Source organism: Geotrypetes seraphini, chromosome 5 (assembly GCF_902459505.1).
Source record: "Geotrypetes seraphini chromosome 5, aGeoSer1.1, whole genome shotgun sequence".
NCBI lineage: Eukaryota > Metazoa > Chordata > Amphibia > Gymnophiona > Dermophiidae > Geotrypetes > Geotrypetes seraphini.
Window position 1 is genome coordinate 225,173,306 of NC_047088.1, and position 27,503 is coordinate 225,200,808.

Below are 27,503 nucleotides of genomic sequence, written 5' to 3' on the forward strand. Positions count from 1 at the left end.
AATACTGTACGTGATAGAAGAAAACTAAGAACAGTTCTGGAATTAGCATAAAAAAATGAGGTAATATCACATATTACTGGGTCAGACCAATGGTTCATCAAGCCCAGTAGCCTGTTTTTACGGTGGTCAATCCAGATCCCTAGTACCTGGCCAAAACACAAAGAGTAGCAACATTCCATGCTACCGATACAGGGCAACCAGTGGCTTCCCCCGTGTCTTTCTCAATAACAGACTATGGACTTTTCCTCCAGGAACTTGTCCAAACCTTTCTTAAAACCATCTACGCTATCCGCTCTTACCACATCCTGTGTCAACGTGTTCCAGAGCTTAACTATTCTCTGAGTGAAAAAAAAAATTCCTCCTATTGGTTTTAAAATATTTCCCTGTAACTTCATTGAGTGTCCCCTAGTCTTTGTAATTTTTGACAATTTTTCAGATGCTTTTAAATTGCAGAGGGGAGTTAGACAGGGTTGTCCATTATCTCCTTTGCTCTTTGATATAGTTCTTGAACCCTTGTTGTTAGCTATTCGACAGGCAAAGGACATACAGGGTATTCCATGTGCTGGAGTGGAATATAAAGTATCCGCTTATGCAGATGATATCTTGCTTCATTTGAGGAATCCGGAAACAACAATTCCATGTCTACTGGAGGTAATAGATACATTTGGAAAATTCTCAGGATACAAAATAAATTGGACTAAATCAGAGATTTTACCTTTAAATGTGCATTGTACAAAAGGTATACTTGATTCTTTCCCTTTTATTTGGAAAGAGGATGGAATAAAGTACTTAGGTATTTGGTTGAATAAAACACTCGAAGAGACAATGAGAATAAATGAAAAATTTTTATTACAAAAAGTAACAGAGTTGTGTGAGCAATGGAATCCTTTACATTTGTCATGGTGGGGAAGAGTTCAAACTGTTAAAATGATGATTTTGCCTGTGGTTTGCTATCAATTGGGAATGATACCAGTGTTTTTTCAGGGGTCTTTTTATAAAAAATTAAATAGTATTCTGGTTAAATTTATTTGGCTGGGTAAAATTGCAAGAGTGGCTCTAGTGTCTTTACAAAGGCCAATTGAGGAGGGTGGGGTAAATTTCCCCAATTTTTATAGGTATCATCAGGCCTATATCATGCACCAAGGTATGTATTGGGTCCTCCCAGAGCTTTTGGAACAACTACCAGAATGGTTATGAGTGGAGAGATCACTTATATTTCCACTTAGGCTTGATCTTCTGCTTAGTATAAAAATGCCTAGAATACGTAAAGACAATAGAGTATTAATGGATACTTGGAAAACATTAAGACTTGTAGACAAAATAATTACTGATTCTATTTTAAAATCGACACATCAATCTATTTGGGTAAACTCCAAGATACAAATAGGCGGGTTTAAGGTTGTCTGGAAAGATTGGATTAAAGCAGATATAAGATCCTTAAAAGAAGTAATTGATAATGGTAAGCTGCTTGATTTTTCACAATTGCAACATAAATATGGTCTGAATAAAAAACAAAGTTATAAGTGGTTGCAGTTGAAGCAGGCTATTCAGGTGGGGTTCCCTGAATGGAAATCTTTAAATGATCATTACAGCTTAGAATTCTTATGTTTCCAGGCAGATTTTCTGGGACACCAGGCCGCAAAGTGGTATAAAATTATATCTAATTATTTGAATAAGAAACCTAAAAATGGATTAAGAGATATTTGGAGCATTGAGATTAAGCATCAGATTAATGCATTTCAATGGCCACGTATTTGGTCTTGGAGAATTAAAGGTACGATGTCGGCATCTATTAGGCAAACATAAGAACATAAGAACATAAGAAATGCCTCTGCTGGGTCAGACCCGAGGTCCATCGTGCCCAGCAGTCCGCTCACACGGCGGCCCAACAGGTCCAGGACCTGTGCAGTAATCTTCTATCTATACCCCTCTATCCCCATTTCCAGTAGGAATTTGTCCAATCCTTTCTTGAACCCCAGTACCGTACTCTGCCTTATAACGTCCTTTGGAAGTGCATTCCAGGTTTTTTTTGTTGCATAGAACATTCTGGACCCCTACTAGATTACAAAAATTAGATTGCTCTAAGTCTAATAGATGCTGGCATTGTAAAATTGAAGTTGGAACTTTAGACCATCTTTTATTTTATTTTATTGTCCATGTATTCAGGCATTTTGGATATCAATCTGGGATCAAGTTAACCTAATGATGGAGAGTCATGTGGCATTGTCCTATGACACAGTGGTTTTTGGAATGTGCATGAGGGCTAAATGCCAAATATCTGCAGCAAACAATAAATTACTGATGATTCTTACTGGTGTGGGAATTCAGCAAATAACGACTAATTGGAAAGACTGTTCTAGACTGAATTGTAGTTTTTGGTGGAACTCAGTATGCCATATGTATAAGATGGAAAGATTTCTTGCTGTACAGAGGGGGCATTTTAAAAGGTTTCAGGAGGTGTGGAGGCCATTAATTGAATATTATAATGATTAAGGTTTATTCTTTTTCCTTAGAGGATAATTTGTAGAAATGGGGGTGGGTGGGGGGGATAGGATAATCCCATTAAATAGCGGTATATTTCAACTGATTAATGGATATAAGAAACATGGTATATATGTATGAATAGAAAAGGAAAGGGGGTAAAATTATTGGAAATATGTTGTTATGAAATATTAGGGGATATATGTAATATGATGAGATATATTTGTTGTGCATTAATGTATATAATAAAATGAAAAAAGAGTTTGAGGAAGAAAGGGTGGGGGAGGGATAGGTTAAAGTATGATTAATTGTATTATGGAAAAGGGATGTCTAAGTATGTATATGTTTGGATAGATTATTTTATTGATATGGGAAGGGATGGGAGGTGGGTGGGGGAATTAAAACATGTATAATAATATTGTGTATGAATGTCAAGTGAGTTATGTGAATTAATTGTAATAATATTGTACACTTGTTGAGAGAAATAAAAAGGAATAAGGATTAAAAAAAAAAAAAATAACAATAACAGACTATGGACTTTTCTTCCAGGAAATTGTCCAAACCTTTCTTAAAACCAGCTACGCTATCCACTCTTACCACAACCTCTGGAAATGTGTTCCAGAGCTTAACTATTCTCTGAGTGAAAAAAATATTTCCTCCTATTGGTTTTAAAAGTATTTCCCTGTAACTTCATCGAGAATCCCCTAGTCTTTGTTATTTTTGATGGAGTGAAAAATCGATCCACGTGCACCCATTCTACAGGCATGTGGTAGCTGATCAGCCTTTACAGAGCCAGAAGAATCAGGGCTTTCTTTACCACTGTCAGTTTGACTTCTTTTTTTTTTTTTTAATAATTCTTTATTCATTTTCACAAATTACATTAAGTGTTAATATTTTCATTCACAGTAATAATAAATACATCGGGGGGGCGCTGTTGAGCCCGATGAAGATGGCTGACTGAACATTCAGCTCCAGCAACCCTGATCATATTTTTTTTCTCTGGCTGCTCTATTCTGGTGATTGCTATCTCCATCCAGATCCATCCGCACTTTTATATCATGGCTACCACCTCAAAAGGTAAAAGGCACAAACCTGACCCTCTATCTCCAGCAAAATCATCAACATCGGAGGCACCTGATAAAATGGAGGCTCCCTCCATGTCTGATTTATGGAATGCCATCAAAACGGTGCAGGACTTGATGACAGACACTAAAGATGCTATTTCTGAACTTAAAGATGACATTGCAACTATCCATACTGATTTGACTATTTTTAAGTCTAAAATAGCCGACTTGGAAATCAAAACAGCAACTGCAGATGCTAACATTAAAGCCTTACAGGGCCATGTGAAACGCACACTGGCCCTAGAAAAGGAAATGGAAGATGCGAGTAATCGCTCACGCCGGAATAATCTACGACTTTTGGGGGTCCCGGAGGGTCAGGAGGGTAATAACATGGTGGCATTTTTGGAGTCCTTCATCCCCAAACTATTGGATCTTCAATTTAAACATACCTTCGAAATCGAGCGTGCTCACCGCACACCATCTTCCCGAATGCCACGTGACCGCCGACCACGACCTATTGTCATGAGGATCCTCCGATATCCGCAGGTCATTGAGATCCAGCAAAAGGCACGATCCGCGGCGCCTGTGCTCCACGAGGGCAACAAGATCTTGTTCCTGCCTGATCTTCATAAAAATACAGTGAAAGCCCGCCAGCAGCTTCTTGCCTTCAGACCGCAGCTAAAGCAGATGGGTGCCCGTTTCGGCCTGTTTTATCCGGCGCGAATGCGGGTCACACATCTTAATCAAACAAAAGATTACTCCGATCCCGAGCTCCTGGCCGCCTTTATAGAAGAACACTCACCGACACCGATAGACTCTGTGTGAGGCTTGACTCCCTTGTGCCTGTTGCCATGGTTACACACTGATTTTTACAGAGACTTTGAGTAACCTTAGGAAGATTTCAATGTGCTGCTGCCTTGCTGTGCTTTTGACCCCTTACTTTCGGCTTGGTTTCTACCCTTTCTCTCCTTATCTCCTACAAATCCTTTCTTGCACGGTAAGGAGCCTCACTCCTATATTTGGATTGCTCAGGTCTGTTCTCTCTATCAGTTTGTTTCCAGCGTGCTGCTTTGCTTGTTCATAAAAGTGTTTATTTCACTGTGTTTCTGACTCACATGTTTTAACTGGCTGCTTTTAATCAACCATTGTTTCTTTTAGGATGTTTACTTAGCTCTCACAATTAACCCTCTTGACCCTGCTGCTTATAAAATTCATAGAGCTCACCCAGGGCTTTTTTTTTTACATAATCTATCTACACTGGTTGCTGGTGTGGATTTCTGCTTGGCTATCTTTTTCCTGCTACTCCAGCCTTCCATAGCTAGTGCCTTTTGCCTTGTGCAATGGGCCTTCCTCTCACCATACCAGGTATGTCTCATTGCTATATATGCTTTTACTTTATTTGCATAATTGGGTTTACTTCTGCTTTTGCTTCCTCATTGACACTACATACAGCTCAATTCTTTTACCTCTTGATATCCAACACTAATCTAGATGCTCTAAAGCTCATGCAGATTATTTTATATTTTGTACAATGTCCTTATCTATAACCTCTTTAAATGTCAAAGGTCTTAACAATATGATCAAGAAGCGTAAAATATTATCTTATATTGATGATCTTAAATCTGATATCATTCTCCTACAAGAGACTCATCTCAATGACTCAGACTCAGCCAAGTTCATTAAACAGGGATTTTGCCCTCCTGTATTCTCTCCTGCATTGAATGGGAAGAATGGTGTCCTTACTTTAATAAGACAACACCCGTCCATTTCCCTTATTGCCAGCTCTCATGATACATATGGAAGATGGGTAAGTACCAAACTATCAATCTCCAATCGCAACCTGCGAATTATTAATATCTATGCACCAAATTTGGATTCCCCAGATTTCTTTCATAATTTAGCTAATCATATTTTACAGGACCCTGACACTCCTGTCATTGTTGGAGGAGACTTCAACCTTATCCTTGATCCATTGAAAGATAGAAAATCACATGCCATATATAAAAAACCTAAATCATGGTATGCCCTACATGATATTTTATCTCAGCTACAATTGACTGACCCCTGGAGGCTTCACCATAATGACTCTGACCAATATACCTTTTTTTCTGCCCCTCATTCTACCTATTCCAGGATTGATTATTTTCTAACCAGCTCCTCTCTCTTGCAATATATCACCGCTTCTCATATCCACTCCATTACAGTTTCTGACCATGCTGCTATCTCTATCACATGCTCTCATTTTTCTCTCTCACCTCGTAGCAAACAATGGAGGTTCAATTCCTCACTTCTGGCTGAGGCCCAGTTTTCAGACTGCATAACAGCTGCTATAGAAGAATTCTTTCAATTCAATATCCCCTCACACACCAACTGGACTAATACCTGGGATGCTTTCAAAGCTTACATACGGGGCACTATTATTCAGTTCACTACACGCCTTCACTCTTCTCGGAAACAATTACGACTGGATCTAGAAACCCGTATTCGTGAAGCTGAATCTCGCCACACTTCCGATATTTCTGATATTACAGCCTTGACGAACCTGCGCAACCTTAGACTCCAATACAATTCTTTGTTGAGCTCATCTGCTGCTAAATCGGTGTTCGCCCAATCTTCTACTTACTATGCGGACAATAATAAACCAGGTCATTTACTTGCGAATTACCTTAAAAAATCCCAGGATAAATCCACAATATCTTCTATCAAAGATGCAAATGATCAATTCCTCACGGACCCTACTGGCATTTCTTCCGCCTTTTATGATTTTTATCAGCATCTCTATTCCTCTGAAACCTCTCCCTCTGATGCCCATCTCAAATCGTTTCTATCTTTCCCTCACCCTTCTTTATCACCATTAGAGTCTACTTCACTTATCTCTGACTTTACTACCCAAGAAATTACAGATGCCGTTAATTCCATGTCCCCTAATAAATCTCCGGGACCGGACGGCCTTACTGTTGAATTCTACAAAGCCTTTCTTCCTACCCTACTACCTTTCATCTTATCGTTTTTTCAGTCTCTCTGTGTTCAGGGCTGCTCCACAGGCTCTTTTACAGAAGCTACACTCATTGTTTTCCCCAAACCAGGTAAGGATCCTTCCGATGTTAAAAACTACCGTCCCATCTCCCTAATCAATGTCGATGCAAAACTTTTTGCCAAAATTCTTGCTTCTCGATTACAGGTTGTTCTTCCTTCTCTCATCTCATCTGATCAATCAGGCTTTCTGAACAATAGGTATTCCTCTAATAACACCCGCTTACTTTCTCACATTATACAACATGCCTCATCTCACTCCGACCGCCTACTGATCCTAGCCCTTGATGCTGAAAAAGCATTTGATCGTCTTGAATGGCATTTTCTTTTTCATATCCTCCGTTGGTATGGTTTTCCCAAATCTTTTATATCTATGATTGAAGTTCTCTACTCCCACCCAACGACTCGGATCATGATCAATGGAAATCTTTCTAAACCCTTCTTTCCATCCCGTGGTACGAGACAGGGATGTCCTCTTTCCCCATTACTTTTTAATCTCGCCCTAGAACCACTCTTAGCTGCCTTTAGATTTGATTCTAGGATTGAAGGGTTTCAATCAGACCCCTTCTCAGTAAAACTTTCGGCGTATGCCGACGATATTCTTCTATATGTCACGCCTGAATCCCTAATATACGTACTTGAACAAATTAATCACTATTCTACCATCTCTGGATATAAATTAAATGTCACTAAATCTGAAATTCTTCCGCTTAACTGTATTGACATTCAATCTGAATCTTCTAAATACGGGTTTATATGGTCCCCTACTAAGATTAAATATCTAGGCTTATATTTTGGATCCTCGCTTGACTCCACCTTAAGACTCAATTCTGACTTTATCTTTTCTATTATTCGCTCTTGCACTTCCAGATGGTCCCCTTTGAATCTATCCTGGTGGGGCAGACTTTCTACCATAAAAATGATGATCACGCCCAAGATCAATTATATACTAAGCATGCTCCCTTGCCTCTTCCCCCATTCTATATACTCAAGAATTGAACACCTTCTCTCGTCATTCCTTTGGCAAAACAAACAACCTCGCATAGCATTGTGTAAATTGAAGTGTTCTAAACTAGAAGGCGGAGTCAACTTTCCCAGTTTTCGGGAATATCACTATGCTTTCTTGTTATCTCAAGGCTCCATTTGGCTGACTCATTGCTCCTCAAACACAATACCCGTATGGCTGTCATTAGAACACTCGATTGTAGACCCCTACATTCTACAGCATGCTCCTGCCATTCCTCTTCCTCCACTAGCCAAACAAAATCCAATTTTGCTTAACACATGGCAGGCGCTTCATCGCATAGACTCCCTTTCAGAAAAAAAACTGGGTGAATCGATACTAGCTCCGATTTGGCACAATCCCAAACTAAAGATTGATAATGCAGTTGTGGCCTGGAAAACCTGGCATCGTCAGGGAATGTGGAACTTATCACATCTTATCATAAACGACAATTGGATTACCTTCTCCGATATTATGGCAAAATTTAATATCCCCACTTCTCAATACTTTAGATGGGTACAACTACACCATTGTCTTGCTACGAAACTTTCTTCTCCTTCTTCTCTTCATACTAACTCTGACTTACACTCCAAGATTTTTGCCTTTTCAGCCTCCAGGGGTCAATCTTCCAATTGGTATAAACTTATTCAATCTAAATGTTTTCCTGCACTCCCAATTTCCAAAACCAAATGGAATCAGATGTTGAAGTCTCCTATCACTGATGGAGTCTGGACTACTATGTGGACCAAACTCTTTAAATCCCTTCACTCTGCCTCTCATAGACAAACAGCAATCTTCCTTTACCATCGAGCCTTCTGGACTCCCACCAAAACAGCTAAAGTCATGAGATCCTCGGACAATCTATGCTGGACCTGCAAGTCCTTTGAAGGATCCTTACGTCATATGCTATATGATTGCCCCCATTTGCAGATCTTCTGGACATCTATCTGGCAGATGATTACCAAAATTTTTTCTCTTAATGACCCCTTATCTTTTGATATCATAATTCAGGGATCCCTAGCTCTTTCCACACCTCTCTCTATGTATCATGACCGCCTTCTAACCCTTTTGTTATTTCTTGCTTTTCAAATAATATTACAAAATTGGAAAGACTTTACAAAAATTGACTTCAACCAATGGTGGAATTCTGTATGTCTCCATAATAAATATGAACGCCACATGGCGGATCGTTGTAACGCTTCGCTTTCCTATACTAAAACTTGGTCGATTATGCTGGACTTTTGTGGTATGGACCTTTGACTGTACACTTACGTGATCTTTTTGTCTTACTCATGGTGATCTTCAATATGTTTATTATGAGCACTAATTTGATTGCTGTATTTGCCGATTTGATAATTATATGATTGACTTCGTATGACTATAATCAGACATGTTTATTTTTGACATAGTATGCACATGTCACACATCATTTTATATTTTGTATCTCTTTTATATTCATGCTCATTATTGATAGTTGATGTAGTCCTATTTACCTGCTGTATTGTATTATTGATTATTCTTTATAACCCACCCTCCATTGTTATGCAATGTGATATACTTGTTGGTGTCCTTCTCTTTCGATTTCTTCCGTAGTTTTCGGAAGCTTATCTTACTTTTCTGTAACTCTATTGTTTATAAAATCAATAAAATTACTGGAACTAAAAAAAAAAATAATAAATACATCACTTATAAACAATCATTGGTATATTACATATATTCTTATCCCTATCCCTCCCTATCCCTCACCCATCCCCCCCAACCATATACTCCATTATTGTATGATATATGTAATAATAAAATACCCCCCTCCCTACCTCATAAACTAATAAACATAAGGGAAATAATTTTACTTAATCCTGACAATATTTTGTTAATGGTTTCCACGCATCCTGAAATTTCTTAAAATATCCCTTTTGTAACGCAGTAAATCTTTCCATTTTATAGATATGGCATAAAGAATTCCACCAAAAGTTATAATTTTAATCTTTTAATTTAATTTAATTTTAATTTTAGTCAGTTTGACTTCTATGCCGGTTTTAGTATCAAAATTAGGCAGCACTGAATATTTGCATTCAGTTTGATTCGGGCCTGAATAGTGGCCCAAATACATTATTCTCATTAGGTTAGCTAATGATTTAAATTTGAATACAAGTAATCTGGGGGTTCTACTGTGCTAAATTCTACGGAAATAAACACTTGGAGGGACTTTTTCAATAGGACTTCTAAATTTGAATGTTTTGAGAAAGATGTCCAGAAATCCAGTAGAGAAAATATCACTATAGCCTGTTTATATTGTAAGGTAAGTCCTCCAAAACAGTGTTTCTCAACACATGATATGCGTACCCCTAGGGGTATGTGAGCCGCTTGTGGGGGTACGAGATGCAGGTTTCCTGCCCCCTTCCTCCAGTGGCATGCCCCCTTCTGCTGAAGAGCCTTCTCATCCAAGTCAGCCGGGGTGGTCCCACAGTCTGGGCAACACCAAGCTTAGTCTAGTGATGAAGAGCCCTCCATCTTCCGTCACCCTCCTGTTGCCTGTCAAGGAGTCCAGAGTCTATACAAGGCACGCCACTGGCGCTAGCTTAACTAATGCAGAAACTTCAAGTCTATATGCTCATGAGGCCTTGTTGGTACCGCCCCTCTGATGCAAATGTGTCAAAGTGGGTGGAGCTGACAGGGCCTTCCCGAGTATGGGGACATGAAGGCTCTTCATTGAAGTTAGCGCTGGTGGCGAGCCCTGTGGCCAAATTCTAGGTCAGGAAATGGTAAGGCAGAAGAAGGAGGAAGGTTAGAGGAGGAGAAATGCTTGACTTGCTTGGGGGGGGAGGGGAGGAGAGATGGCACAATATTGGACTGAGGGATGTGGGGAAATGGAAAGAGTTGGTAAAGCTGGCTTGTTGGCTGGGTCAGTGGATGGGTGTGGAGAAATGCTGGACATGGATGGAGGAGAAGGGATATGCTTCTTATGGGATGGAGAGGAAGGGAAGAAAGAGGATGAAATGCACATGGATGATGAGAGGGAAGGGGAAATGAAGAGAGAGGGAAGGGGAAATGAAGAGAAAGGGAAGATATGTACATGGATAAAGAGGAAAAGAAGAGAGAAGAAGAAGGTGCACATGGATAAAGTGGAATGGAAGGAAATAGAGGAGATGCACATGGCTGGAATGAAAAAAGAAGAGGGGAAAAGATGCATGTGTATGGAGAAAGGGAGGGGTATGAACTTGGGACATAGAAGGGAGGGATGGAATAGAAAGGGAGAATTGTTGGGCATGAGAGTGTAAGTGAGAGGGAAATAGATGGTGCACATGGGGAAAGGAAGAAATAATTGTTGGGCATAGGGATACAGAGGGAGGAGCCTTAGGCCCTGATTAGCTCAGACTCCTAAGACCCCTCCAATGATGTGGGGCCTTAGGCATCTGAGCCAATCAGGACCTTAGGCCCCTCCCCGTGCATCACATGATACACCATGGAGGGAAAGCCCCGCCATTCAGAAGCGGCAAACCTAGGAACAAGACGGATTGAGCTTCTGTCCTGCTCCAACGTTTCTGAGAAGGTACCGGGGTGGGGGTTTGGGGGTAATGGGGGTCAGCGAGGGACCTCCGGTGGCAGGAGGGAGTGGGCATCCCTCCTGCCTTTTTTTTGGGGGGGAAAGGGAGAGTAAAGGATATTTGGGGGGCACCTGGTGTGGGAGTGGGTCTTTGGTGGCAGGAAGAAGTGGGCATCCTCCCTGCCATAGCACTGACATGGGGGTTGCATTGACAGGAGGGAGTAGGCATCCCTCCTGTCATTTTTGTTGTTGTGGGGGGAGAGGGGGGAGAGTCATGGTGCCCTAACAGCAGTGACAGGAGGTTGCTTCCCCTATCACTGCTATTAGGGCTTTTCTCATGTGTCAATTGCTTACTGAGCGATTGATCTGTCGAGTTTACGTGCAAATCATTTGCATGCAAACTTAATAGTGCATTGATCGCTAGTTCAGAATCAGCCAGAAAATCATCCAAGAGCAATCCAGTCAGTGTTACAGACTATCTTTAGTGTATCCAGGCCATTGTTTTGAATTGGCCTTCTATCAGTTAGACCAGTGGTTCCCAACCCTGTCCTGAAGGACCACCAGGCCGATCGGGTTTTCAGGCTAGCCCTAATGAATATGTATGTGAGAGATTTGCATATAATGGACATGACAGGCATGCAAATCTGCTCCATGCATATTCATTAGGGCTAGCCTGAAAACCCGATTGGCCTGGTGGTCCTCCAGGACAAGTTTGGGAACCACTGAGTTAGACTACATATTTGTCAGTTGGTGTCCAAGTTGCTTCAGAATGGAGAGATAACTCTATTTCTCACTCCCTTCTCTTGAGTTAGTTTTATAGTATGGATGTTTTCTCTCCTTTATTAATGGATGATACCAAAATCCGCAATAGAGTAGACACCCGTGATGGTGTGGATAACATGAGGAAGGACCTAGTGAAGTTTGAGGAATGATCTGAAATTTAGCAGATAAGATGTAATGCTAAGAAATGCAAGGTCATGCCTTTGGGCTGCAAAAACTTGAGGGAATGGTGAAGGGTATGAAGAACTTTTGTGCACCGAGGGACTTGGGTGGGATAGTATGTGATGATTTTAAGGTGGAAAAACAGGTTGAAAAGGTGACAGTGAAAGCTAGAAGTATGCTTGGGTGTGTAGGGAGAGGAATGGCCAGTAGGAAAAAGGAGGTATTGATGCCCCTGTATAAGACTCTGGTGTGATCTCATTTAGAATATTGTGTACAAGTCGTGAGACTGTACCTTCAAAAAGATATAAACAGAATTGAGTCAGTCCAGAGGAAGGCTACTAAAATGGTTGGTGGTCTATGTCATAAGGCATATGGAGGAAAGGCAGGAGAGGGGAGATATGATAGAGACATTTAAATACCTTTGTGGCATAAACATGCACAAGGCCAGTCTCTTTCAATTGAAAGGAAACTCCAGAGTGAGAGGGCATGGGATGAAATTAAGAGGTGATAGGCTCAGGAGTAATCTAAGGAAATACTTTTTTTTTTAATAGAATGGGTGGTAGATGCATAGGATATTCTCCCGGTAGAGGTGGTGGAGACAAAGACTGTGTCTGAATTCAAGAAAGGGTGACAAAGGCACATGGGGGGTCTCTTAGGGAGAGGAGGAGATAGTGGATGCTGCAGATAGTCAGACTGGATGGAACATTTGGCCTTTATCTGCCGTCATGCTTCTATTTTAATTCTCTTTTAAATTTTAGTTTTGTAAATAGCCATGACCTGGCAACAGAAACTGCAATATAAAAAGTATGTGTAATAATCAATAAACAGTACACTTCTCTGAGAACTGTCTCACTGTTTTGAGTTTTGGAACTAACCAAGAAGCTTTGGACATCACTGCACATGTGAAGGGCCATATATACGCAGAACCTTAGACAGCTGAGGACATCACAGTATACAGAAAAGGCCATACATACTCCGAACTTTACACTAAAATTCTGAGCAGACCCATCCTGCTCTCGTCAGATGACATTACTCACTTATGTATGTGATCAACCCTGCCATTTATGGAAAACATCTGTTATAGGTGAGCAACATTGCTTTCTTTTTACTATAGATAATTTACATCTTCCAGTTAATCAATAGCATTTGACGATTACCAGTGCAAAGGTTTGAGAATTTTGTGAGCAAAATGTTATACAAAATAATGATTTCCATGCACGAACTTTGGTGCTGATTTCCCTACTTGAGCTCTAAGTATTCTTCTTCTTGGAGTTGTGGCTCTTTGCGCTATTGAAGTGAGAAGTAGCAACCTGGAGACATATAAGAGGCAAACATATATTATTCACTTAGAAACAGGAAAAGAAACTACATTTTGAACATTTACTCATTGTTAATGCATGAAAAATCTGTTGGCCTTTAGCATCAAATACTTTTTAGTGTTATTTTCTGTGAATTCAGTTGGCAAAAACCATGGTACATTCTGACTGAGTGAAGAAGCTCAGGTGGTGGTAATACTAAATTTTTTTTCTGCGGAGGAGACCTGAATTTCAAATACCTCAAACATGTTGTCGATTCTGCTCTGTATTCACCATTTTTGTATTGTTTTTAACAAAAGATCATCTACTTACTTTTCAATCAGCTGGAGGAATAAAATAATTGTATTGTTCAACCGATTCTCTTTGGTTAAAAGGAGCAAGCACTTGAGGAACACACAAGAATAGATGACAATAAAGTTTATTGCTAATTTCTATCAATAAAGTTATTGATAATTTCTCCTAGCAGTCTCTTCTTTCTTCTCAGCATTTCATTCCTCTGGGATCAACAAAAAGGTATAAGTGAAGAACATAACAGTCTTCTTGGACTCTTAGTTCAGTGTCAGGGATTGTCTTTTTAGCCTAAGAAGGATATATTGCACAGTACTGCAGTATTCTTCAGGTCAGGAGCCATCAAGTTTCAAGTTTTTATTAAAATTTGATTCTATTGCTTATCAGAGCTTCTAAGCGAGTTACAGGTAGGATATAAGGAGATTAAAATTAATAACACCAATAAAAATACAAATAATTGTAACGTGAGTATTTTAAAACAGCATTTAAAACAAATAGCATAACTAACATGAGACGAGTCATGCTTGTTGCAGGCTTGTCAAGAAAAAAGGATAGATTGGATTGGAATGACGTAGCAGCTTTGTCTCTGCTTTGTAGCTCCAAACCAGGGGTGTCAAAGTCCCTCCTCGAGAGCCGCAATCGAGTCGGGTTTTCAGGATTTCCCTAATGAATATGTATGAGATCTATTAGCATACAATGAAAGCAGTGCATGCAAACAGATCTCATGCATATTCATTGGAGGAATCTTGAACACCTGGCTGGATTGCGGCCCTCAAGGAGGGACTTTGACACCCCTGCTCCAAACTCAACTGTTGTTATTCCAATCAATATGCATGAGATCTATTTGCACACAAACTACAAACATGAACACCCTATTCTGGGATGCACTGGGAGTGGCCTAAGATTCCAATTGGCTGCTATGGGAGGGGCCTTAAGTGCTTGGGCCAATCAGGGCCTTAGCCCCTCTCTGGTACATCCCAATATGCACCAGGAAGGGGCAGGCCTGCCATTCCAGTGAAGGCAGGCCTGCCGGCTGGATGCAGTAAGGGCTCTTCTGTCCTGCCATCTAATAAAGGTTAGGGGGTGGGGTCAGGGGGGTGAGGGCTCCAGTGAGGGTAGGCTTGGGGGGTCTGGGTGGCCTACTTTTGAAGGGCTGTCAAACAGGAGGGACTGGGCATCCCTCTTTTCGGTGAGTTTTTGGGTATGGGGGCTATCTGGAAGGAGGGACTGGGAATCTCTCCTGCCGGTGATCATTTGGGGGTTCGGGGGGTGTCTGGTAGGAGGGACTGGGCATCCCTCCTGCTGGTAGATTTTGTGGGAAGGGGGCGGGTTGCCTGGGCCGCTAAACTGATTATGTCAAAAAATATGTGTTTCATCCAGACATCCTCATCAAACATTCGATTATCACTGTAGGACGACTAAGTTTGGTTGGCCCAAATCTCGCCCACCTCCCATCCCATCACTTTTTGAAAATTGCCCCTTTTCGCTCTGGATGCACAGCAGCAGTCAGAGGCCTAAAATACCCCTAGATACATCTAAAAACCCGTTTCCATTATCGACACTTGGATGACCTGTCTTTTAGGTCGACCAAATGCTGACTTAGATGGATTTTTAGACGTATTTTCATTTTGATTATTAGCCCCTTGCTAGTGAAAGAAAATGTCTTAGTTACAATGGCAGAGGAACAGCGCTTCTAACAGTTCAACTGCTAGGCTAATGTGCTTTGTCATGAAGAAGTAGCGTATCTGCCTACGAAACAATCATAGGCTGTTGGCTATTTACACATAGCAGGATTGTACACTGACTATATTTTTGCACAAGAGATTGTTCCCAAGTTTTCACGTTTTTCTTTAGTTAAAATACACTATTGTCTTGCAGCGAAAGTTTTTTATGCCCATGATGTGTGTGGTTGGTAGAGTGGTTTTCCCCTCACCATTGTGACTGAGGCTTTTTTTTTTCACTAGCAAGTTGTTAAAGTGCCTAAGTGTTCGTTTGGATATTAATGGGGTGTTCATGTTTGTAGTTTGTGTTTAATTACCCCCATTCCTCATTTTCTTTTTAGAGATCTATTTGCATACAATGGAGGCAAATGCAACATCAGTCACAGAGGCCTAAGGAAAGGTAAGTGTATTAGATTTTTGCTTCTCTCTGTAAAAATGTACTGGGGTGGGTAATTTTGCCAATTTCCCCCCTAATATTAACATATAAGATTTCTCATTCAGTAAAAGTTCCGCAGCCTGTGATAACCCCCCCCCCCCAATGCAGCTTGATAAAAGGGGGCCTCAGTTGGTTCTCATAGTGGAGGAAAAGCCTTGTGCTTGAGAGCCATGAAAGCCAGAGTTCAATCCCACTTGAACCACTGATGTTCCTTATGAGCTTGGGCAAGTTCAACTTCACCTTCCATTACCTCAGATACAAGTTTAGATTATAGAAGTAGAGAAATAACTGCTACAACTGAATGTAATTCACCCTTACTATGCCACTGCCTGGCCTAGCCACTTATTGGGATTTCAGTTACTTACAGAATTTCAGAATATCCAGTTCTGTGATGCCGGTTAAGAGGATGATGTATCTGTATAATAACTCAAAGTACTAATGAACATGGCATGAAGGAGTTTAACATTGCTGACACGAGAAACAGAACAGAAATCCAATTATTAACACGAGCCTCAGACAAAAGCAGAACAACATTACTGCTGACTCAATAAGTCATCAAAAACTCAAAGCTTTATAAATCATAGGCTCTTCTTACCTGCGGAGGAAGGCACAGTAAAAAAACTCAAAAACTAAATGTCAATTGAGAAAAACCTGCAGCTCCTCCAAAGGCAAATGGGGGAGAGTGTGGCAAGCCCTGATGTTAGAGGCAGATATAGATATTGTCGCTATCTCAGAGACATGGTTCAGTGAATCACATGGATGGGATGCAAACATACCGGGATATAATCTTTTTAGGAAGGATAGAGATGGTCAAAAAGGTGGAGGAGTAGCTCTCTATGTAAAGATCAATATCCAAGCAACCGAAATGCAAAGGAACTGGGGAGAGGAAGAAGCGATATGGATCGCTCTGAAAAGAGAAGATGGAACTTCTATCTATGTGGGTGTAGTCTACAGACCTCCGATTCAATCACAGCAAATTGATAAGGATCTGATTGTGGATATCCAAAAGTTTGGAAGGAAAGAGGAGGTTCTGCTATTGGGAGATTTCAACCTGCCAGATGCAGACTGGAATGTTCCGTCTGCGGAATTGGAAAGAAGTAGGGAGATTGTGGATGCCTTTCAAGAGGCTCTGCTCAGACAAATGGTGACGGAACCCACGAGGGAAAAAGTAATATTGGATCTGGTCCTCACAAATGGAGAGAATATATTTAATGTTCGAGTGGGTGCTCACCTGGGAAGAAGTGATCATCAAACGGTTTGGTTTGATATAACGGCTAAAGTGGAGCGCGGCCGCACGATACTTAAAGTCCTAGATTTTAAACGTACAGACTTTAATGCAATTGGAGAGTACCTGAAGAAAGAGCTGTTAGAATGGGAGGACATAAGAGATGTGGAAAGACAGTGGTCTAAGCTGAAAGAAGCGATAAAAATGGCTACAGACCTTTATGTGAAGAAAATCAATAAAAACAAGAGAAAAAAGAAGCGATATGGTTCTCCAAACTAGTGGCGGAGAAAATAAAGATGAAAGAGTTGGTGTTCGTGAAATATAAAAAAACCCAAGAAGAAGAGTGCAGAAAGGATTACAGGGTGAAACTGAAAGAAGCCAAGAGAGAGATACGTTTGGTGGAAGAATAAATGACTAAAAGTGTAAAAAAGGGAGACAAAAATTTTTTCAGATATATTAGTGAAAGGAGGAAAATGAAAAATGGAATTGCTAAACTAAAAGATGCTGGGAACCGATATGTGGAGATTGATGAGGAAAAAACAAATGTGCTAAACAAATACTTCTGTTCTGTGTTCACAGAAGAAAATCCTGGAGAAGGACCGAGATTGTCTGGCAAAGTTACACAAGAAAATGGAGGAGAGTGTTTATGAGCAACTTGAAAAACTGAAGATGGACAAAGCAATGGGACCAGACGGGATCCATCCCAGGATACTATGGGAGCTCAGAGAGGTTCTGGCGAGTCTCTGGAGATGGGAGTGGTTCCTGGGGATTGGAGGAGAGCGGATGTGGTCCCTATTCACAAAAGTAGTCATAGGGATGAAGCAGGAAACTACAGGCCGGTGAGCCTCACTTCAGTTGTTGGAAAAATAATGGAAGTGTTGCTGAAAGAAAGGATAGTGTACTTCCTTGAATCTAATGGGTTACAGGATCCGAGGCAACATGGCTTTACAAAAGGTAAATCGTGCCAAATGAACCTGATTGAATTTTTTGATTGGGTGACCAGAGAGCTGGATCGAGGACATATGCTAGATGTAATTTACTTGGATTTCAGCAAAGCCTTTGATACAGTTCCTCATAGGAGGCTGTTGAACAAACTTGAAGGGCTGAAGTTAGGACCCAAAGTGGTGAACTGGGTCAGAAACTGGCTGTTGGACAGACGCCAGAGGGTGGTGGTTAATGAAAGTCGCTCGAAGGAAGGAAAGGTGACTACTGGAGTCCTTCAGGGTTCGGTGCTGGGGCCAATCCTGTTCAATATGTTTGTGAGTGACATTGCTGAAGGGTTAGAAGGAAAAGTGTGCCTTTTTGCAGATGATACCAAGATTTGTAACAGAGTAGACACCGAAGAGGGAGTGGAAAATATGAAAAAGGATCTGCAAAAGTTAGAGGAATGGTCTAATGCCTGGCAACTAAAATTCAATGCAGAGTAATGCATTTGGGGATTAATAATCGGAAGGAACCGTATATGCTGGGAGGTGAGAAGCTGATATGCACGGATGGTGAGAGGGACCTTGGGGTGATAGTGTCCGAAGATCTAAAGGCAGTGTGACAAAGCAGTGGCTGCTACCAGAAGGATGCTGGGCTGTATAAAGAGAGGCGTAGCCAGTAGAAGGAAGAAGGTGTTGATGCCCCTGTACAGGTCATTGGTAAGGCCCCACTTGGAGTATTGTGTTTAGTTTTGGAGACCGTATCTGGCGAAGGACATAAAAAGACTTGAAGCGATCCAGAGGAGGGCGACGAAAATGATAGGAGGCTTGCGCCAGAAGACGTATGAGGAGAGATTGGAAGCCCTGAATATGTATACCCTAGAGGAAAGGAGGGACAGGGGAGATATGATTCAGACATTCAAATACTTGAAGGGTATTAACGTAGAACAAAATCTTTTCCATTGAAAGGAAAATGGTAAAACCAGAGGACATAATTTGAGGTTGAGGGGTGGTAGATTCAAGAGCAATGTTAGGAAATTCTACTTTACGGAGAGGGTAGTGGATGCCTGGAATGCACTCCCGAGAGAAGTGGTGGAGAGTAAAACTGTAACTAAGTTCAAAGAAGCGTGGGATGAACACAGAAGATTTAGAATCATAAAATAATATTAAATATTGAACTAGGCCAGTTACTGGGCAGACTTGCAGGTCTGTGTCTATGTATGGCCGTTTGGTGGAGGATGGGCAGGGGAGGGCTTCAATGGCTGGGAGGGTGTAGATGGGCTGGAGTAAGTCTTAACAGAGATTTTGGCAGTTGGAACCCAAGCACAGTACCGGGTAAAGCTTTGGATTCTTGCCCAGAAATAGCTAAGAAAAACAAATTTAAAAATTTAAATTGAATCAGGTTGGGCAGACTGGATGGACCATTCGGGTCTTTATCTGCTGTCATCTACTATGTTACTATGTGACCCTGGGCAAGTTACTTAATCCCCCCATTGCCCCAAGTACACAAAATAAACAGACGGGGAAAAATGCTTGAGTACCTGAATAAATTCATGTAAACTATTCTGAGCTCTTCTGGGAGAACGGTATAGAAAATTGAATATATAAATAGTTTCAAGTGACAAACAATGTAAAATGAACTTAGTACAGAATACAAAAATAGAAACACCACAAAAAAGTGAAAAAAACCCCTTTTGGCTTAGCTCCAAAACATAGGATAGTCTTGGCAGCTTCTTATTTTGGGATCCAGACGGTGCACACACAATGCTGTCCCGCAATGCGAGCAAAGTCCAACCAGAAGCCCCAAAGTCCTTACTTAGTTCATGCTCTCCTTCACCCAACAAGAGCCTTGTTTCATTTAAAATTCGCTGCTTCAAGAGAAAAGGACACTTATTTGGTAGCATAAACACTTCACTAACACACAGGAAAGCTTCTGGTACTACGGTGGCCGAGCATACATGTTTTTGAGCTACGTTTCTGAGTGCTTACCTGCCCCAAATGAAAGGGTAAGAGACACAGGGAGAAAGGAAAGAGCATCCAGAAGGCCAGGGCCTTGCAGCAAAGTTTCCCTCCTGTCTCTCATAACACAGGTGACTACTCACACCTGTAGCCCTGAATCTATCCTGTTTACAGCCCTCCAGAGGACCCAATATATTTCCAAATAGTAGGAACTAAAACTATTCTCCTTTTTTACGAACGCATAGCATGGGTTTTAGCGCCAGCAGCGGTGGTAACTGCTCCGATGCTCATAGGAATTCTATGAGCATTGGAGCAGTTACCACCACAGCCGGTGCTAAAACCCGCGCTATGCGTTTGTAAAAGACGGGGTATATTAGGCCTATAAAATAAATTGCAAATTTATTTTGCAAATAGGAGTATGCCTGCCAAAAATATTCAAAAGTGTGCAGAAAAAAAAATCCTAGAGTTTTATATCTTGTATTTTGTGCAAATCCCCATTTGTGAAAATATTTAGCAGTTTCACCACACAGTAAATAGCAAAATCTTATATGTGATTTATTACATATGAGATTTCTCATTAATTCTGAGGGGTCAATATTCAGCATGGAGCATTACGTGGCTTGTAAGCTGCTTCTGTCTGCTAATAAACTAAATCCAGATAGTTGATGCCAAGGCATGCACGGCTCCCAGCATTGAATATTTGGGAGTATATGCTGACCTAAAAGTGAACTGGGCACTGGCAGATGTTCAGACTGGTGCCTAGTTAACTTGGTGCATAAAGTTACAACAGTTGTTTTGCTGCCCTAACTTTGACCCTGAGGATTAAAGCTTACCATGCTAGCAACATTTGATTTAGATTGATTTTAGTCAGTCTAGCATACAAATGAATCAGTAAATGCAAAATGGGGTTATGCGTGGCTTTTACTGTTTGCGGTAGCAGCTACTGATAATCTTATGCAAATATACTACAATGAGCTCATTAGAATTAAAATGAGCATTCCGTGTAATGCACAGAGAGCAGCACTTATCTTTAGCATCCAAAAATTTCCGGCAGCTATGGAGCTTTCATTGCATGAAGGTGACTTCTCAGTGGAGAAGCCTGCTTGCAATTTTAAAAATCTGCATGTGTGTGTGTTGTATGTGAAATCTTATTTTATTTTTTTATTATATACCACTTATATCCTAAGTGGTGTACATTCAGGTACTTTATCATATTCTCTATCTGTCAAAAAACAAACAAACCAAAAAGGAGAAATATTGTTTATTCAAAATTAATTAAAATGTACCAAAATCGAGAGTAAACAGTTCAATACAACATGTATTTATAATTCATATACAGAGGACCTCATACACGCACAGTTTTTTGCAAGACAATGTGCAGCAGTGCCAAGTCTTTTCTCCACATTTGGCTAGCTACATCATTGGAACCCTGAGGAAGGTGTCTTACCGAAACACGGCCTGTGTTGGGTTCACTCTATACAAATGTGGACAGTGTTTTTAGCCTTTTAAAGAAATAAATGAAGATTTTGAATATTTGTTGTTTCCACAGACAAGGGGGATGCCACTGCTTGCCGTGTATTGGTAGCATTAAATATTGCTACATCTTGGGTTTTGGCCAAGTACTAGTGACCTGGATTGGCCACCGTGAGAACGGGCTACTGGGCTTGATGGACCATTGGCCCGGCCCAGTAAGGCTATTATGTTCTTATGTTTCGTTTGTGGTTTGCCATTTTTCTCTGTGGAAACTTGGTTCGCTCTTTTTGTTTTTTTGTTGGTTTGCTTCATACACCCAGGAAATTAATTTGCTTTTTCATGTCCTTATTGGGGGTGGTGTATTTCATCATTGGTCTTATAAAAAATATCTGTATTAGTTTTATAATTAAATTGCTAATAATTTTATAGATGACTGTGCATATCAAAAGAGAATAATAGGAAAAAAGGAGCACTTAACTTGCGTTGTTTCCGTAGTGTCCAGCTTTCATATCCGTAACTAACTACTGATAAAATGAGTGCGCGGACAAGTCTGATCTTCGTTTGGAGTTTTACTTCCATGCCTTTGAATACTTTGTCGAGAGAAAACCAAAAGTCTGCTGGCATAGTTAAAATCATAAGGTAAAATAAACTATTAAAGCAAAAAAAGACATCCTTTAAAAACATGAAAGTGAATCCATTGAAGAAAATAAAAACCATAAACCAATTATATGAAACATTTCAATAAAGTAGACCAAAAGATTGGATTGCATTAGATTTATTACTTGATATACCACATCACAAAGTATTAGAGTGATATACAATAAAAAAAAATTAACAATATCCAATATCTAAGACAAAAACAATTGTAATATAAACTGACTACTCAGACTTAACAATACTCTAAATATTAATTGAACAATCAGTCTAGCAGAAGTTCATGTCGAAAATCCAAGTCTTAAGTACTTTACAGAAGTTTAAATATCTATTTATTTATTTAAAAACTTAAAATACCACCTGGAGACACAGCGGTTTCCAAGTAAGCATACACAAAGCATTACTGATCATAGCATGAAGTGTATGCCACACTGAAGTCTGCCAGAAAGGTGAAAACTCAAAGGGCCTGATTCTGTATAGGATACCCGTGTCCTATATAGAATCATGTCTGTCCTGACAGACAGATGCCTAATCACACTGAACCTCTAACCAGCGCCCATGTCACAGGCGCTGGTTAGAGAACCGCGTTGCTGCTGAGCTAATCATGGCAAGGGAATTTCCCTGCCGCAATCAATTTAGCGGAAACAGCAGGGAACCCATCTCCCTGTGAAGTCGACTGGCAGGAGGGATTCCCACTCCCTCCTGCTGCCACCCACAAAGCCCCCCCCCCCCGAATGGCTACGGCAGGAGGAGTGTCCAATACCTCCTGCCGCCACCCCCCAAGACATCCCGGGAAGGATAGATGCCCACTCCTTCTTGCCAATGGATCCATCAGGAGTCAGGGAGTCAGGGAGTGTCGGGGTGGAGTCAGGGAATGTGGGGTATAGTTGGGGAGTATTTGGGGGGCTTTGGAAGATGATGGGGCCAACAGCAGGAGGAAGTGGGCATCCCTCCTGCCTTGGGATGTCTTGGGTGGTGGTGGCTGGAGGAATTGGGCACTCTTCCTGCCACGGACATTCAGGGTGGGGGGCTTTGAGGGTTCTGGCAGGAGGGAGTGGGCATCCCTCCTGCTGGGGGATGTCTCAGAGGGTGGTGGCAGGAGAAATTGGGCACTCTTCTTGTCACGGATATTTGGTGGTGGTGGTGGTGGAGGGGGGTTGAGGGTTCCGACAGGAGGAATTGGGCATCCCTCCTGCCAGCTGACTTTGTGGGGGAGGCAGGTTCCCTGCTGAGGCTGCTAAACTGATTGCTGCAGGGATATTCCCTTGAGGTGATCGACTCAGCGTCTGTGTCTATTTGAAATGTAGGCCAGCATTTTAAGGCCTACATTTCAGGCACTTATTGTGGCCCTAGGGAGACACTTAGGGCCGTTTAAGCTTACCTAAGGCCATGTCTGGCTGAAACCATGCCCATGCCTAGCTTTGGGCAGCTTAAGTGGTCACGGTAAGGAACCATCCTGGTGAGGTAAGTTGCAACTCCATTCCTGAGTCCGAGGTAAGTACACATGTTGAAAACAATACTATAGGAGGAACACTAACTCAGGTGGGAAATTCTCCACAGGGACTTAGTAAACATAAGGTATGGAGGGCTATGTACGTTAATGCACACAGTTTAGGCAATAAAATTCTGGAATTGGAGACAGAAATAAGGAACGCCGACCTAGATGTGGTGGCAATATCCGAGACTTGGTTCACGGATTCACATGGGTGGGATATGGCAATACCGGGATACAACTTACTTCGTCGAGACAGAGAGGGCAAATTAGGAGGAAGGGTAGCACTATACACTAAAGAGGACATCAAAATTACCAGAATCGCAGATGTGAAGTACACCGGGGAATCCCTCTGGGTGAACCTGGCCAGGGGACATGACACCTATATCTTGGTATAGTATACAGACCTCCAAGACAACAGGAAGACAAGGATATAGAATTAATCGAAGACATAGAGAACATCACTTTGCATGGGGACACAGTATTGTTAGGGGACTTCAATATGCCTGATGCAGATTGGAACAAACTTTCCACCACGACCAGCGGCAGCAGAAGGCTATTAACCTCCATAAAGGGAGCACGCCTCAAACAAATGGTATTGGAGCCCACTAGGGATCAGGCGATTCTGGACCTGGTACTCACCAAAGGAGAATGTCACAGAGGTTTTGGTGGGCGATACATTGGCCTCCAGTGACCACAACACGGTATGGTTCAACCTCAAGAAAGGTTTCACTAGATCAAACATATCTACAAAGGTCCTCAACTTTAAGGGCATTAACTTCAAAAGCATGGGAGATTTTGTTCATCGGACGCTGCAAAATCAAGCCGCAACAGATAATGTAGAGGTAATGTGGTCAACGCTGAAATCTACCCTACACGAAGCAACCAACCGCTATATAAAAACAGTAAGTAAACGGCGAAGAAACAATAAACCTCAGTGGTTCTCTGCGGAGATCTCGGACCTTGTAAAAAAGAAGAAAAGAGCATTTATCTCCTGCAAACAATCAGGAAAACAAGAGACTAAGGAGGACTATCTGGCCAAGTCTAAAGCTGTCAAAACAACAGTCAGAGAGGCCAAACTCCGTATGGAAGAGAATCTGGCAAAGAACATTAAGAAGGGGGATAAATCCTTCTTCAGGTATATTAGTGACAGAAAAAGAAACACAGATGGGATAGTACACCTTAGGAAACCAGACGGGAATTATGTAGAATTGGATCCTGATAAAGCCGAACTACTTAATGAATACTTCTGCTCAGTCTTTACCTGCGAGGCGCTGGGGTCCGGTCCACAATTGCAGTCAAGGGAAAGCTCGGAAGACCCATTTCAAAATTTTGAGTTTACGCCCAGCAGCATCTACTGTGAACTATATAGACTCAAAGTGAACAAAGCCATGGGACCAGACAATCTACACCCCAGGGTGCTTAGGGAGTTGAGTGATGTCCTGGCGGAACCGTTATCCGCGCTCTTCAATCTTTCCCTAAGTACAGGAAGAGTTCCGTTGGACTGGAAAACAGCTAACGTCATTCCACTCCACAAAAAGGGATGCAGGACGGAGGCTGCGAATTATAGACTGGTGAGTCTCACCTCGATAGTGAGTAAACTTATGGAAACACTAATCAAACACAAGTTAGATATGATCCTGAACAAGGAGAATCTGCGAGATCCCCATCAACATGGATTTACAAAGGAAAGGTCCTGCCAATCCAATCTAATCAGCTTCTTTGACTGGGTAACAAGAAAGCTGGATATGGGGGAATCTCTGGACATCGTGTACTTGGACTTCAGTAAAGCTTTTGATAGCGTCCCACACCGCAGGTTACTGAGCAAGATGAGTTCGATGGGATTAGGTGAAACATTAACTGCATAGGTTAAAGACTGTCTTAGAGGTAGACTTCAGAGAGTGGTGGTGAACGGTACCCTCTCTGAAACGTGGGAGGTGATCAGTGGAGTGCCGCAGGGCTCGGTCTTGGGCCCGATCTTATTTAACATCTTCGTAAGCGACCTGGCTCAGATGGCTTCGAGGTAAAATTACATTATTCGCCAATGACGCCAAACTATGCAACATAGTGGGCAATAGCACAGTGCCAGACAGTATGACGCAGGACCTACTCTTACTGGAACATTGGTCCACTGCTTGGCAACTAAGTTTCAATGTCAAAAAGTGTAAGGTCATGCACCTTGGCAGCAGAAATCCATGCAGACCTTACATCCTAAATGGTGAGACCTTAGCAAGGACTACAGCAGAACGAGACTTGGGGGTAATCATTAGTGAAGACATGAAGACGGCCAATCAAGTGGAGAAAGCTTCATCCAAGGCTAGAAAAATGATGGGTTGTATCCGTAGAAGTTTCGTCAGCCGATAGCCGGAAGTCATAATGCCATTGTACAGATCCATGGTGAGACCTCATCTGGAATATTGTGTACAATTCTGGAGGCCATATTACCAAAAAGATGAGCTGAGAGTTGAGTCGGTTCAGCGAATGGCCACCAGGATGGTCTCAGGACTCAAGGATCTCTCGTATGAGGAATGGCTAGGTAAGTTGCAGCTATACTCACTCGAGGAGCGCAGAGAGAGGGGAGACATGATTGAGACGTTCAAATATGTCACGGGCCATATCGAGGTGGAAGAAGATATCTTTTTTTCTTAAAGGACCCATCCGTTGAAAATCAGGGGTGGGAAACTTCATGGCGACACCAGGAAGTATTTCTTCACCGAAAGGGTAGTTGATCATTGGAATGATCTTCCACTGCAGGTAATCGAGGCCAGCAGCGTGCCAGATTTTAAGAAAAAATGGGATAAGCATGTGGGATCTCTTCATGGAAGAAATTAGGGGGGGTGGTCATTAGAGTGGGCAGACTTGATGGGCCATGGCCCTTTTCTGCCGTCATTTTCTATGTTTCTATGTGCCTTCCTAGGCTGGCGAAAATGCCTACAATGTAAGCTGCCTGCCTTGGGAGTTTTTTTTTTTTTTTTAATGTGCATCCTGATTTGCTGGTTAGACAGTGGTAGGATGCCTACTGCCACCTACAATCGGGGCGCCGTTTATAGAATTTGCCACAAAATGTACATTTTTTCAACTAGAGTTTTGTAAAAAAGGGGGGGGGGATAAATTGACTACTGTAAATTATGGAAAATCAGTATAGGTTCTTCACGAAAGGAATGAACTCATGCAGATTTGATTAGTCTAGCTGCAGTGTTTTGTAGCATTCTCAGTGGAGAGAGTTATAATATCAATGCTGGAAGAAATAAAAGTATGGATTTTAGATCCTAAGGAAGGTTGTTATGAATTTGGCTAAATATGTCATAATTGGCCTTCTCGCTTTATTGCTTTTTTACTATCCACGGCAATGCCTCATGGTGATGGTTTTCCCTGACACCATAAGGCAGTGTCCTGTAAACTTTCTCGAGCCATGGCACACTAAACGTAGTGGCTCTGGCTCGAGGCTCCGGAAGTGTGCCAGCAGAGAAGGAGAGGCGCTGGCGGTGTCTGATTACCTACAGGATGTGCCTCTCACATCCCCAGTGTGTCGTGGCACACATGAAATCTCAGGAGGTACACTAGTTTGCCGTGGCACACAGTTTGTGATACACTGCCATAAGTGTATGTAGCATATTTTAGGGGAATAGAACGAGTCTCTGTACAGTTTGTATGTCTCATGCTTCTCTTTAGATATACTTTGGATGCCTTTTACAAACCACGGTAGTGAGTTCCGGCGCAGGAAATGCGACAGAGCCCATAGGAATTGAATGGGCAGTGTTACATTTGCCGTGCTAGGAATCACTACCATGGCTTTGTATTAGAATCCTTTATTATTTATATGATAATTTTAAGTATTTATCTTTTTATTCAGATATGTACAGTATATTTATTAATTGACTATCTCTTGGTTTAATTATTTATACATATGTTTTTATGCTTTATATGAGGGGATGCTGAAAAGTTCTCA